Source organism: Camelus bactrianus, chromosome 11, assembly GCF_048773025.1.
Source record: "Camelus bactrianus isolate YW-2024 breed Bactrian camel chromosome 11, ASM4877302v1, whole genome shotgun sequence".
NCBI lineage: Eukaryota > Metazoa > Chordata > Mammalia > Artiodactyla > Camelidae > Camelus > Camelus bactrianus.
This window is the reverse complement of record NC_133549.1, coordinates 7,116,913-7,128,961: the sequence shown is the minus strand read 5'-3', so window position 1 is coordinate 7,128,961 and position 12,049 is coordinate 7,116,913. Positions and strand designations below refer to the sequence as shown.

Below are 12,049 nucleotides of genomic sequence, written 5' to 3'. Positions count from 1 at the left end.
ATCAGGAAAGTCTTAAACTGAAGAAATTTTTTTAAACATTTTTTATTGATTTATAATCATTTTACAATGTTGTGTCAAATTCCAGCGGAAATTTTTTTTTTTAACTACTGGCTTATTTCAGAGAAAATCCATTATTTCCAGGAGTCGATCATTTGCTAGTTTAATAAAATACATACCAGTACTGTTATTTCTACCATATAGAGGCTCAAGGGTGAGGCGGATAAACCAAAGGGTACATGTATTTCAACTATAGATCAATATGTTGAATTAATTTACCACAAAAGTTGTAACAAGCACCATTGCATGAAGAGAGTGTGGGTGTGTCTAAATTTTTGCCTAATGGTAAAAATTGGTATCTTACTGCTATGCTTGGTATTTTTCTGTTTTGAAAATGAGCCTGTTTTTATGTATCAGTTAACTGTATTTCTTCTACTGTGAGCCCCCCTGTCAAATATTCCTTCCTTCTTTTCCAGCAAAGTTTCTTATCTTGTTCATATTGTTCTCTATATTTTCTTATCTATTCTGAATAAAAATCCTTTGTTACTTTTAGGGCTTCAGATTCACCACTTTTAAACTTTACACTGCAGCGTTAGCAGCTTGGATACCCGTCATGCGGCCACCATGACAGCATTATACACAAATAATGATTTAGGACCACCACTAGAGGGAGCACAGAGCACTCAGAGTCTTATTTATAAACCAGCCTACTTTTTCTTTTCCTTTATTTTCCTTTCATTTCTATTTTTCATTTTTATTGTATTTCTTTAAAAAAACACACACACACACACATAGCCACGCTCCCAATAAAGGGCAAGCTGGTTCCTGCTGCAATAAGTAAGCTTTAGTCTAACAAAAGAAACGCTTTAATTAAGCAAAGCTGAAAAGACTTGACTTTCTTCCCAAAGTGTCTTTCCTTTGAAAGAAACTTTACATTAAGTCTGCCTGACCTATTTGAAACTGAATATAAATTACGTATTTAGAAATGTAAAAAAAATCTAATCAACAAAAATCTTAGTATTAATTTGATTTAGAAGAGATCTAATCACAGAAAGCAACTTTAAGATTAATGTAATTTATAACATAGCTGTTAATACAAACATGAAATACACAATACTGCATTTCCACAAAGTGTGGGTCAGGAGTAAAGCAGTCTAATATTTTTAGAGGCTTTCATTTATAACCTAGTAATTCCAGAATTTGTTATTCTGTCCACAATCTTTAATTTTCTAATAAATAAAATTAAGCCACTAAATGTCAGTGAGGAAGTCACAAACTATTAGAAAAGCCAGAGACTTTCAAATTATGAATGAAGATAGCAACTAATTAATTTATAATTAATTACACAAACATGAAATTATAAAGTATATTTCATTTACTGTGGCACTCTAAGGTTTACTACCAGTGGCCCAGGTAGTTCTTCTGAGTCTGGATGGTTCCAAAGTCTGGCATTATATAGAGCTTTTGTAGGAAACTAGAGAAATGAGAAAAAGGGTCAACCATTTCCACCCTAGTGTGGTGCCTTATAAAATTACCTCATTTTAAAAAAGAAAATCATAAAGAATAATTGAAATACAGAAACACACATCTGAGACAGAGGTCAGACAGTACCTGGCCCCGTAGCAGACATGGTGTCACTGGGCTCTTCTACCACAAAATCAACATGTGCACTCAGGTAAAGGGTCCCAGGTCCCAGCCTGTCTCCTAATGGCTTTATGTTCTGAGAATGTAGAAATGGTACAAACAAAAGAGAGGGAAGGGGGAGGAGAGAACTGACATGAGATGCAACTAAAGTTTTAACTTTTCAGAAGTCACAGCTACATCTATATTATATTTATCTTAGGATACTGTAGCTTTTTTTTCTTTTTGAGTTATGGTTGGCACACATTAGGTCAGTTTCAAATGAGTAACATAATCATTCCATACTTGTACATATTGTGAAATAGTCACCCCAAGTCAGTTGATGAGTCCAAGCTGTTACTGTTTGCTACTTAACAGGCCAATAAACCAAGAGAGGAGTTGCTGGGACAAGGAATAGTGACTTTATTCAGAAAGCCAGCAGATGGAGATAATAGCAGACTGGTGTCCCCAAAAACCTTCTTACCCGAGTTCAAATTCAGGTTTCTTTTATACTAAAAGGGGAGGGGTTGTGGTTGGTTGGTGCAAACCTCCTGGAACCTGAATCCTTTCTTTGCTGCTGTTGATCTGGTCACAGTGTTCCTATAAATCTCCACAAGACCAATGTTCTTCTGTGTTTTGCAACTTTTTATTTCTATATGAATGGAAAGGTGTTCTTTCAGGGTCAGAGCCTGGAGAATAGGCTCTTCTGTACATTTCAGGCTAGAGACAACATTCTTTTAGTGATTACTTTGTAGCAAAACCAACAGAATACAAAGCTTAAAATACAAGAAACAGATCAACATGGAGTCAGGTTTGTTCTTCCCTATTTGAAGTCTAGATGAACTTTCATCACCATACACGCGTAAACAATTTTTTTTTCTGGTGAGAATTTTGAAGGTCAACTCTCTTAGCAAGTTTCAAATATGCCATATAATATTATTAAGTATGGCCACCACGCTGCTTCTTACATCTCCATGCCTCATTTGTATTAAAATTGGGAGTTAGTTCCTCTTCACCTTCACCCATTTCTCCGCACTCACCTCCTGCCTCTGGAACCACCAATCTGTTCTCTGTATCTATGAGCTTGGATCTCTTTCTTAATTCCACATATAAGTGAAATCCTCCAGTATTTGCCTTTCTCTGAGTGATTTCATTGAGCATAATGCTCTTGAGGTCCTTCCATATTATCACATGTCAAGATTTCTTTCTTTTATTTGGCTGACTATTTCATTGTACACCTGTATCACCATTTCTTTATCCACTCACCTGTCATTGAACACTTGGGTAGTTTCTACATCTTAAGCGTTGTAAATAATGCTGCAATGAGCATTTGGGTACATATATCTTTTCAAGTAAGTATTTTCCTTATATGCATGACCATGATATTGAGCAGTACACAAGCAACTGACACAATGTAGCTGACTGTACTTCAATTTTTAAAAAAAAGTTAGTGTTTTCCTTTTCTTTGGATACATACCAGAAGTGGGTAGCAGTGTTGTATGGTAGTACTGTTTTGAATTTGTTGAGAAAACTCCATTCTGTATCCATAGTGACTGCACCCATTTACATTCCCATCAATAGTGCACAAGGGTTCCCTATTCTCAATATCCTCTCCAATATTTGTAATGTCTTAGCCTTTTTTGTTGTTGTTGATAATAGCCATTGTATTCAGTGTGAGGTGATATCTCATTGTGGTTTTCATTAGCACCTCCTTGATGATTAGTGACACTGAGCTTCTGTTCTTGTACCTATTAGCCACCTGTATATCTTCCTTAAAAATTATTTATTTAGATCTTCTATGCATTTTATAATCATAGAGCTTGTTTATTTTTTGTTTCCTATTGATTTATATTATTTCTCACATGTTTTAGATATTATCCACATGTCAGTTATGATTTTCAAATACTTCCTCCCATTCAGAGGGAACTTTTTTATTTATTGATGGTTTCCTTTGTTGTGCAGCTTTTGAAGTTCATGTGATCTGACTTGTTTATTTTTGCTTTTGTTTCCTTTGCTCTGGAGGCAGATCAAAAAAAAAAAAATTATCACCAAGGCTGACATGAAGAAGCTGACTGCCTTTTTTATTTCTAGAAGTTTTATATTTTCAGATCTTACATTTAAGGCTTTAATCCATTTTAAGTTAATTTTTGTGGATGGTGTGAGATGGTGACTCAGTTTCCTTCTTTTGCTTCTGGCTGTCCAGCATTCCCATCAGCATTTACTGAAGAGATTATCCTTTCCCCATTGTATATTCTTAGCCATTTGTTGTAAATTGACTGAAGTAACTGATGATACATGCATAGGTTTTTCCTGAGCTCTGTATTTGGTTCCATTCACTTGTGGGTTTTTGTCTATGCCAATGCCATCCTGTTTTGATCACTATAGCTTTGTAATAATAGTTTGACATGAGGGAATGTGATGCCTCCAGCTTTGTTCTTCCTTCTCAAGGTTGCTTTTGCTATTGGGTGTCTCTTGTGTTTACATACAATTTTTAGGATTGTCCTATTTCTGTGAAGAATGCCATTGGATTATATTAAAGATTGCAGTACGTCTGGAGACTTTGGGTATATGGACATTTTAACAATATTAACTTTTTCAATCCATGTGGATGGAATATCTTTTCATTTATTCCTGTTGTCTTCAATTTCTCTCATTGAAGTCTTACACGGTATTATGGATATTGTTCATCTGAACTTGGGTGTGCATCAATTGAGGTGAAACAAATGACTAGTTGGATATTCTAATTCAATTATTCCCTGTGCCTTTGAGAATCACATTTGCCAGTGAGGAAGAAAGGAGAAACAGATGTCCCAGAATAGGTTAAGTAAAAATCTCACAGTTCTCAATTTGAATCGGATGCATCTGTATAAACAACAGAGAATTTTCTCAAATATGTAATATCTAGCACTTCCTAGGGAAAAGACCTAGAAACAATAATCAAGCCAGAAGCAGGGGGGATACCAGTGTCAAATATTTAGTATTCAATATTATTTCCCACTAAAAGAAACTAAGGTTTCTTGGAGAAATTACTGATTCTAGTCCTGGGCAGGAAACATACAAGATAAGCTTGAAACATTTTGCCAAACCAGAAGTCAAGGAAGCTTTCAGACTACAAGGATCACATCAAAAGGACTTAAGATCTAACCTGAAGGGGTTCTAACTGGTGACAAGATCAGACAGGTTGAACAGCAGCAAATACAATAACTGCAGTGCATTGTAATCTGTCAAATAGGTTTTAATCCTTGACTTCATTTTGGTTTTTAAAATACATCATCTTCGCAAGATGACAGGGTAGCAATTTATTGTTTTGATAATGGATAAGTGAATGAAAACAAAGAAGCATCTAACCTGCCTTTCCTCTATGAACTGGTTCAATGGGTGACCCAACAGTAGATGAAGGGAAGTGTCTCTTTACAAAATTAAACCAGCTGATAAGTGAGAAAGAAATGATGTAATTAAAATATCATCCTTCTTCACCCCCAAATGGATTAACCAATCTAAGCATTGAACGTCATTGCTGCTAACACCTCAAAAATAGACAGACAACTTGACTTTTTGTCATTTGATGCAACAGCACATCAATACCTAGGGTCTCATCAAACATCTTGAACGTTAGTCTGATCAAGCCTCTGAATACCCACCTCAAGACCCAGTTCAGGAGTCACTTCTTCCAGAATGCCTCCCATGGTTGCTCCCAAACTAGATTAGGCACCCCATCTGTGCGCCCAGGGCCCCTGGGCTGGCTACGCTCTCCTGTAGCACAGATCATACTCTTAGCCCACTTGTCTGTCCCTGCCACACTCAGCAAGCAGGATGGGAAGCCTGCCAGAGCTCTCCAAGAGAGTGGCCTTGGCCCAGCTGGAAACCATCTCATCAGCCCTGCCCAGCCTCATGGCCCTAAGGAGGGTCCCATTTCTTTCTCTCCTCCACTGCCTGCTTTCTCCAGATGAAATTAATTTTAAAGTAATTAAGCCCAGCAAACCATAACTTACTGAGTCAGAACTGTTGGGAGTGTGGGATGAGCAGACACAAACTACTACATACAGACCAGATAAACAACAAGGTCCTGCTGTAGAGCACAGGGAGCTGTACTCACTAACTTGTAATAACCTATAACTAAAAAGAATATACATGCATAACTGAATCACTATGCTGCACAAAATAAACCAACACAACATTGTAAATCAACTACACTTCAGTTAAAAACAGAAGACCAGAAACCCAGTTCCTTGCTCACACCCAACACCCAGACAGCAATCAGCCCACACAGCCCCCAAGGCCAGCACCCGGAGCCCAGGGTGAGCATCTGCTTCCCCTGGGTAACCTCCCTTCCATCACCACCCACTCCCAGCCCCACAGGCACATCTCAGAGGGGACGGACAGACCAGTGGCCCTGAGCCCCTGACAGAACAGCTCAGGAGGGGAAACACCTTCCAGAAGTGGGTCCCCCAAAACTATTCCCCACTCCAGACGGTGAGCACGGGGAACCACCTCGGTGTGACCGTAGCCTTAGTGCTGGGCCTCAGCATCCCCCGTGGAAGTGGCCCCTGCCCGGGAGAGGCTGTGCCATCAGCTCCTATCATTTCTTGCCAGGAGAGGACTTCAAATCCAGAAGCTGACCAGGAGGGAAAGGCCGGCATGAGGTGGCAGGACGGGGCAGCTATAAATGCAACAAACCCCACATGCCGTGGGACCCCGAGCTTGAGGGGGTCTCAGAGAACAGAGGTCCCACGTGTCCATCTGCCCTGTTATCCATCCAGGGGCTTTTACTGATTAGTGCCAGGCACCAGCTAAGTTCTCCACTGTCCTTACCTCATTTGGTCCTGGAAACAACCTGTTAAGGGAGGGACCACTGTCCCCATCTTAGAGGCAGGAAAGCTGAGGTCAGCAAATTAAGTCCCCTACCAAGAGATATCAGGGATGCTGTGTGTTCAGAGGGGCAAGGACAAAATGAACAATTCCAAAAGAGAACTGAAAGAGAACTATTCAAGCTGCAGGATGTGAAGCCTGAAAAAGTCTGAGGGCACAGTGGCTGTCTTTAAACATCTAAAGGGCTGTGGGGTGGAGAGAGCCTCAGGCCACTGTATCCCAGTGTAAGGGCCCTTGGAGCTGCAGGGATCTCACCCCACACGTGTGGGCCCTGAGGCAGTGGGAGGCCAACCCCCTCAGTAAGAGCCTGGGAGGGAGGGAGGGAAGGAGGAAGAGGCCAGTGAGGGCAGGTGCCCTGGAACCACCCAGGACTGAGGCGGAGCAGCACCTGATGTCTGCAGCCATGACAGGGAAGGCAGCCAGGACCCTGGGGTGGAACCAAGTCAGGGCCCCTCAGCTCCTGGCACCGGCCTCCCAAGATGGGCACCACTGTGACACGCCCCAGGAGCCCAGCCCAGTGCGAAGTTCAGGTCTCAGAGCTTCGGGCCCAGAACCCAGACGAGGGCCCAGAGTGTGGCCCCGCCCTTCCTCCTAGGCCTCTGGGTACTCAGACAAAAGGATGGAAAAAAGCCCCCAGCCCCAGGCCAGGAGCAGAGCTAAGGCAAGGCCTAATGCCTCTGCCTTGGCACCGAGCAGGAGGGCTGAGTACGGAAAAGAGAGCACGGAGACCGCCTGCCAGGCCAGGCCCGGGCCGAGCCTGCAGGGGCTCAGGCCGCGTCAGGGCCGGCACAGGGACAGACTGAGCCAAGAGCTCTAGCCAAGGGCCTGGGGAGGACGGTGTCTAGCCAGCAGGGTCCATGTCTCTGCCCTGACCTGGGGGTTGGTAGAACCAGGCAGGGCCCAGAGACCAAGGGGTGTCATGTATTCTTGTCCAGGGAACAGGAGAACAGAGTGAATGGTAGCCAGGACATAAAGAGAATCAAGGCCTACTTAGGGTACAATGTGCCACCGCTCAAACCCTTAACTACAGCACGGGGCTCAGCACACCGCTGCTGGGCTCCCCAGGGATGGCTGCTTGCCAACAGCCTGCTTCCTGCTGTGTGTACATTACCTCTCTAGACCCACCACCACAACGCTGAGGTAGCCCCACTTCACAGACACTGAAACTGGGGCTTGGACAGGGTGAGTGACCTTTTAAGATCACACAGCAGATCAGTCACAGAGCTGGGATTTGAAACTGGCTCTGCCTGACCCCTGCCCACCAAATAGAGCAAGTTATGGGCTCTACAGCCAGCTGTTCAGGGGCCGGGCCAGGCTGGCTGGGTTCTGTCCGCGACGCACACTCAGAAGCGTAAGGCTGCAGCAAGACTGCAGTTCAGTGCAGTGGCGGCCAAGGGTTCCCAGAGCCCCGCCCACACAGGTGGCTGCAGGCAGCCTCCCTGTGAGTCACGCGATCAACATCAACCTGCTTCCCTGCTCTTCTTCCCACCCCCCACCCCCAAGCCTGGCCTGGCCCAACTCCATTCCTTCCCTGGTCCAACAGCGCCCACCTCTGGCCCAGGCAGGGAAGGCAAGAGAGCTTGGTTCCTCCAAAACCAGAGAAGGGCAGCCGAGAAAGGCAGGCCAAAGCACAGAGGGGCCGTGAAATGCTGTGCCTCCAGGCTTGTGCTCCTGAGAGGGGAGACCACGGGCTTGGGTGCCAGAGGCTCCTCCATAGGCAGCGAAGAAGACACCAGCCCACCCAGGTCAGGGGAGGGGCACCACCCCAGACACCCGGCGCACAGACACACCCACCCACAAACACAACAAAAAGAGGGCCCTGAGCCACACACACCTGTGCCACCAGCGCTGGGCACACACACTGGCCCACGGAGCTGGAAACGAGCCTCACATGCCTGTGACATGGTCCAAAAGGAGCTGAGCTCACCTGCTCACAAGCTCTCCACTCCAGTCCCACAGGGCAGAGCACTCCCTGTGCCATGGCTTTGGTGGGCCAGGGAGGGAGCGCGCACCTTGTGTAGCACAGCGACTGCCCAGGGGCACTGGGGTCCCTGCGCAGCCCAGCTGGTAACAACCCCGCTGGTCTCCAGTGCTGTGCCGCCTGGCAGGCCCCACCCCTGTTAACCCTGGGCACAGGGGCCAGCCACTCACCTTCCTGCAGGGCCTGAAAAGGGTTGTTGACCTCGATGACCTTGACGGAGCAGGTGATCTTCTAGCTCTGCAGGATGTCATCGCTGAGGCTCAGGTCTGCTGCGGCCAGCTGGAAATGCCCTGTCGTCCTTGGCCACATTCTCCTGGAACATGGCACCTGGAGGAGAGGAGGGGTCACGACCAGGCCTAGAGAGGGGCTCTCCTTCCCCACCCCACCTCCACCTTTGGCCTTTAGGTGCTCGCAGGACTGCAGGTTGCCAGGTGGTGGGAGTTCTGGGCTGGAGTTCCAGCCGGGTAGGAGAGATTAAGGCTCTCCTTGGTCCACCAGCACAGAAATACACCCGCCCCCATAGGCCAACACACTTGACGTGAGTTACACATGCACATGGCACATGCTGCCACCAGGTCACACAAGTCTCTCACAACCAAGCCACCTCATGTATGAGCCATGCCTCACAGAATGGACTGAGCCAAGCCGGCATGACCTCAGGCAGCACCTAAAGGCCCTGACATGGTCACAGGAATGTCATCCCAGGAGCCAGAAAATTTCCCCGCAGGCCAATGGCCCTGGCCCCTATCCCAAAAATGGATCGATGACTTCCTTCTGCCCTGCTGGCCTAGAACAGAGCAAGCAGGTCCGCGGTGGCTTTCCTGTGCCAGGGGCTTCTTTATGCAGGGGCTTTTGGTGACTGATGACAGGCAGCTCAGTCCCAGCCTGGCTGCCTGGGCTCTGCCTCCTGTTCTCCATCACTCCCAGCTTTTTCTTCTTCCGATTACACTGGGGGTCTCTGGAAGAGGGTATTGGACAAAGTTCCTAGACTCCTTGCCTCCTGACACAGGAAGGCTGAGCCCAGAAGGGGCCATTCTTAAACCATGAACAGCTCCTCCAGGGTGGCCTCCAGCTGGACCTTTGCATCCTTGCCTTGCCCAACTCTGTGCACTTACACCTGAGATCAGTCAGACTCGCCAAAGCCTGGCTCTGCAGCCTGGACAGCTCTGGAGTCCTCCCTCCTCTCCAGGCCCTGAGGGTCATCACAGTCCCAGGGCTGGGCCCAATGATCCCCAGGCTGGGGGCTGGGAAGGAGGAGGGAGGTCCCCTTCCACGCTATACCCAGAGCTGCAACACTGACCTCAAGACCCAAGCCCCACGGACACCACCACTCACCACTGGGAAGCAGGCTTGGCCCGGGTCTCTGCCTAGGGATTGCAGCGCACCAAGCCCAGGCCTAGTCCCTCACCAACCCTCACACCCCTGCCTGGCCTGGCCCATCATTCCTGCCTTCTCACACCTCCCAACCCCCAGTTTCTCCCAGCTCTCTGGTCTTTCCCAACTTCTATAAAGGCTACTGCCGAGGAGCTCCCCAGAAGCAACCCATCAGTCCCCTAAACTTGCCCAACTTTCTAGGATTTCCCTATGCTGCTACCAGCTCCCACACACTCCCCATCGACAGGCCCCCTCCTCCTCTCCTCTGTCTCATCTTTCCTCTCCTGGTTCTCCCTCCATTGGTCGCATCCTGCTCATCTTACACACACACACTCCCCCAACACACCACTGCCCAGGCTTCTCCCCTGGCTCTCGTTCCCCAGACCACCTGCCAGCCCCCAACACCTAGGCCTTGGGAAACTCTGGGACTGTCCAGAATTGGGCTGTCATCGCCACAATCAGATACACACACACTCCCACACCCACAATGAGAGATACATAGACACACATACCAGGGAAACAGGCAGACACTGTGCCTACTCTAACAGGCTGAGAGACAGTCATGCACACACCAACACAAGCTAGGATGGCCCCACACACCCCAGTGCTCTCTTACAGTGACATCAACATGGTGCCAGGCACATACACAGCCACACACGCTGACAACACCCACCCACCCACGTTCACCCACAGTTCAGGTTGGGCCTCTTTGATCCTGCCCTGCCAACCTGGTGAGACCAGGGCCCTTTCTGCCCCCTGATTCCCGCTACTCTCACCCAAGAGTAAAGGCTAGCGCTATCCTGCCTGAGGCCCAGCAAGGGTCTAGATATGCCTCTAGCCTGGGGCTCCCCACAGCTTAGGCCCTAAGTGTCCACAGAGGCCACAAGGCCCCACGGGTACTGGAAACTCGGGGAGCAGCGGGAGCCCTCAGGAGCAAGGAGCTGCCCATGCACATCTCCCCCGTGGGGCGGCGCGGCCTGGCCCTTCTAGGGAGCACCACCCCCAAGCCCCTCAGCTCAGGGAACAGCCAAGTTTGCACGCCATGTGCCCCCCACACCGCTGGGGCCCCCCTGCTCAGCCTCTGTCCCGCTGCCCACCGCACCTACCGAGGTGGAAGAGTCGACCTGCCCTGACAAGCATTGGCATATCCAGCGGAGAAGTCACAGTGTCAGTGTTTCCATGTCCCCTGGGCATGCGGCTCATCTGCCCAGGGCAGGGCGAGGCTGAGGGCAGCGTGGAGCAGGGAGGCGCCGGTCCGGGTGCAGTCCTGGGGAGCTGAGCCCGGTGCATCTTCCCCGGCATGCCTGCCCCAGCCCAGCCCAGTGCCATCAGGCCTCTGCTCTGAATCTGGTGGTGGCTGTGGCAGCCGGGCCCACACAGCGGCTCATGGCTCACAGTGTGTCTGGGCCCCTGCGAGGAGCAAACTGCAGAGGAAGCCAACCCACCCACCCTCTGGTCCGCTCCTGTTCCCCTCCCTGCCCGCCTCCCTCCCCTCCACCATCCTCTTGACTCCAGGTGACTGTGGAGTCTCAGCCTTGCCCCGCGCAGCTTGGAGAGGGCTCCAGGTGCTCCTCACTCCCAGCCTGGGGGATGCTCAGAGGCCAGGATGGTGGGGGGAACCACCAGGGCTGCGGTGGGCAGAGACTTGGCGGCCCGGGGCCTTGCGCCCCCTGTTCGCCAGACGTGAAAACGAAGAAGTGTAGGACTTGCACTGCCCTCAGGGGTTCCCAGAACCCACTGGTGCCCACTGACCTCAGCCATTCAGTGCCTCACGCCACGACCCCCATCCTAGGCAGAGACCCTCATGGAGCCAGGCCAAGGATAGCCAGTAGAAAGATGGGGAGGGACGCTGAGCCAGGCACCATGATGCAAGGGGACCCGCTGGTGGCCAAACTGCTGGAGGAGAGCTGTGGCCATGGGCTGGACCCTAGATGGCCCCTGGGACCTTGGCAGGTGCCCATCCCCTGCCCCACAACTTGGGGCTCAGCAGCGAGTCAGGCAGGATGCTCAGACTCTGAAGCCCAATTCATGGGCAGAAACCAGCGCATCCCTCACCTCAGCGCCTGGAGGTGAGGAGCTTTCCAAGGGGCTGGCCTGCTCAGACTCCAACCCTGCACGGAGCCTCTGACACGTGAGCTGGGGTTGAGAGTTCCTTTCTCTGAGCCAGTGGAGAGCGGGGCTGTCTACACCACTAGGTGAATGTTTCTG

General features: G+C 49.0%; 1 long non-coding RNA gene across 1 annotated transcript in view; it reads right to left on the bottom strand.

Moving 5' to 3' along the window:
- LOC141579020 (uncharacterized) overlaps nt 1-12,049 on the bottom strand; it is a 36,758-nt gene that overhangs the window by 1,800 nt on the left and 22,909 nt on the right. The window contains exons 3-4 of the long non-coding RNA XR_012509901.1: nt 8,638-8,794; nt 1,609-1,717 (exon numbers count right to left, since the gene is read on the bottom strand). This is a non-coding gene — a long non-coding RNA (uncharacterized LOC141579020). The remainder of the gene's footprint in view (nt 1-1,608; nt 1,718-8,637; nt 8,795-12,049) is intronic.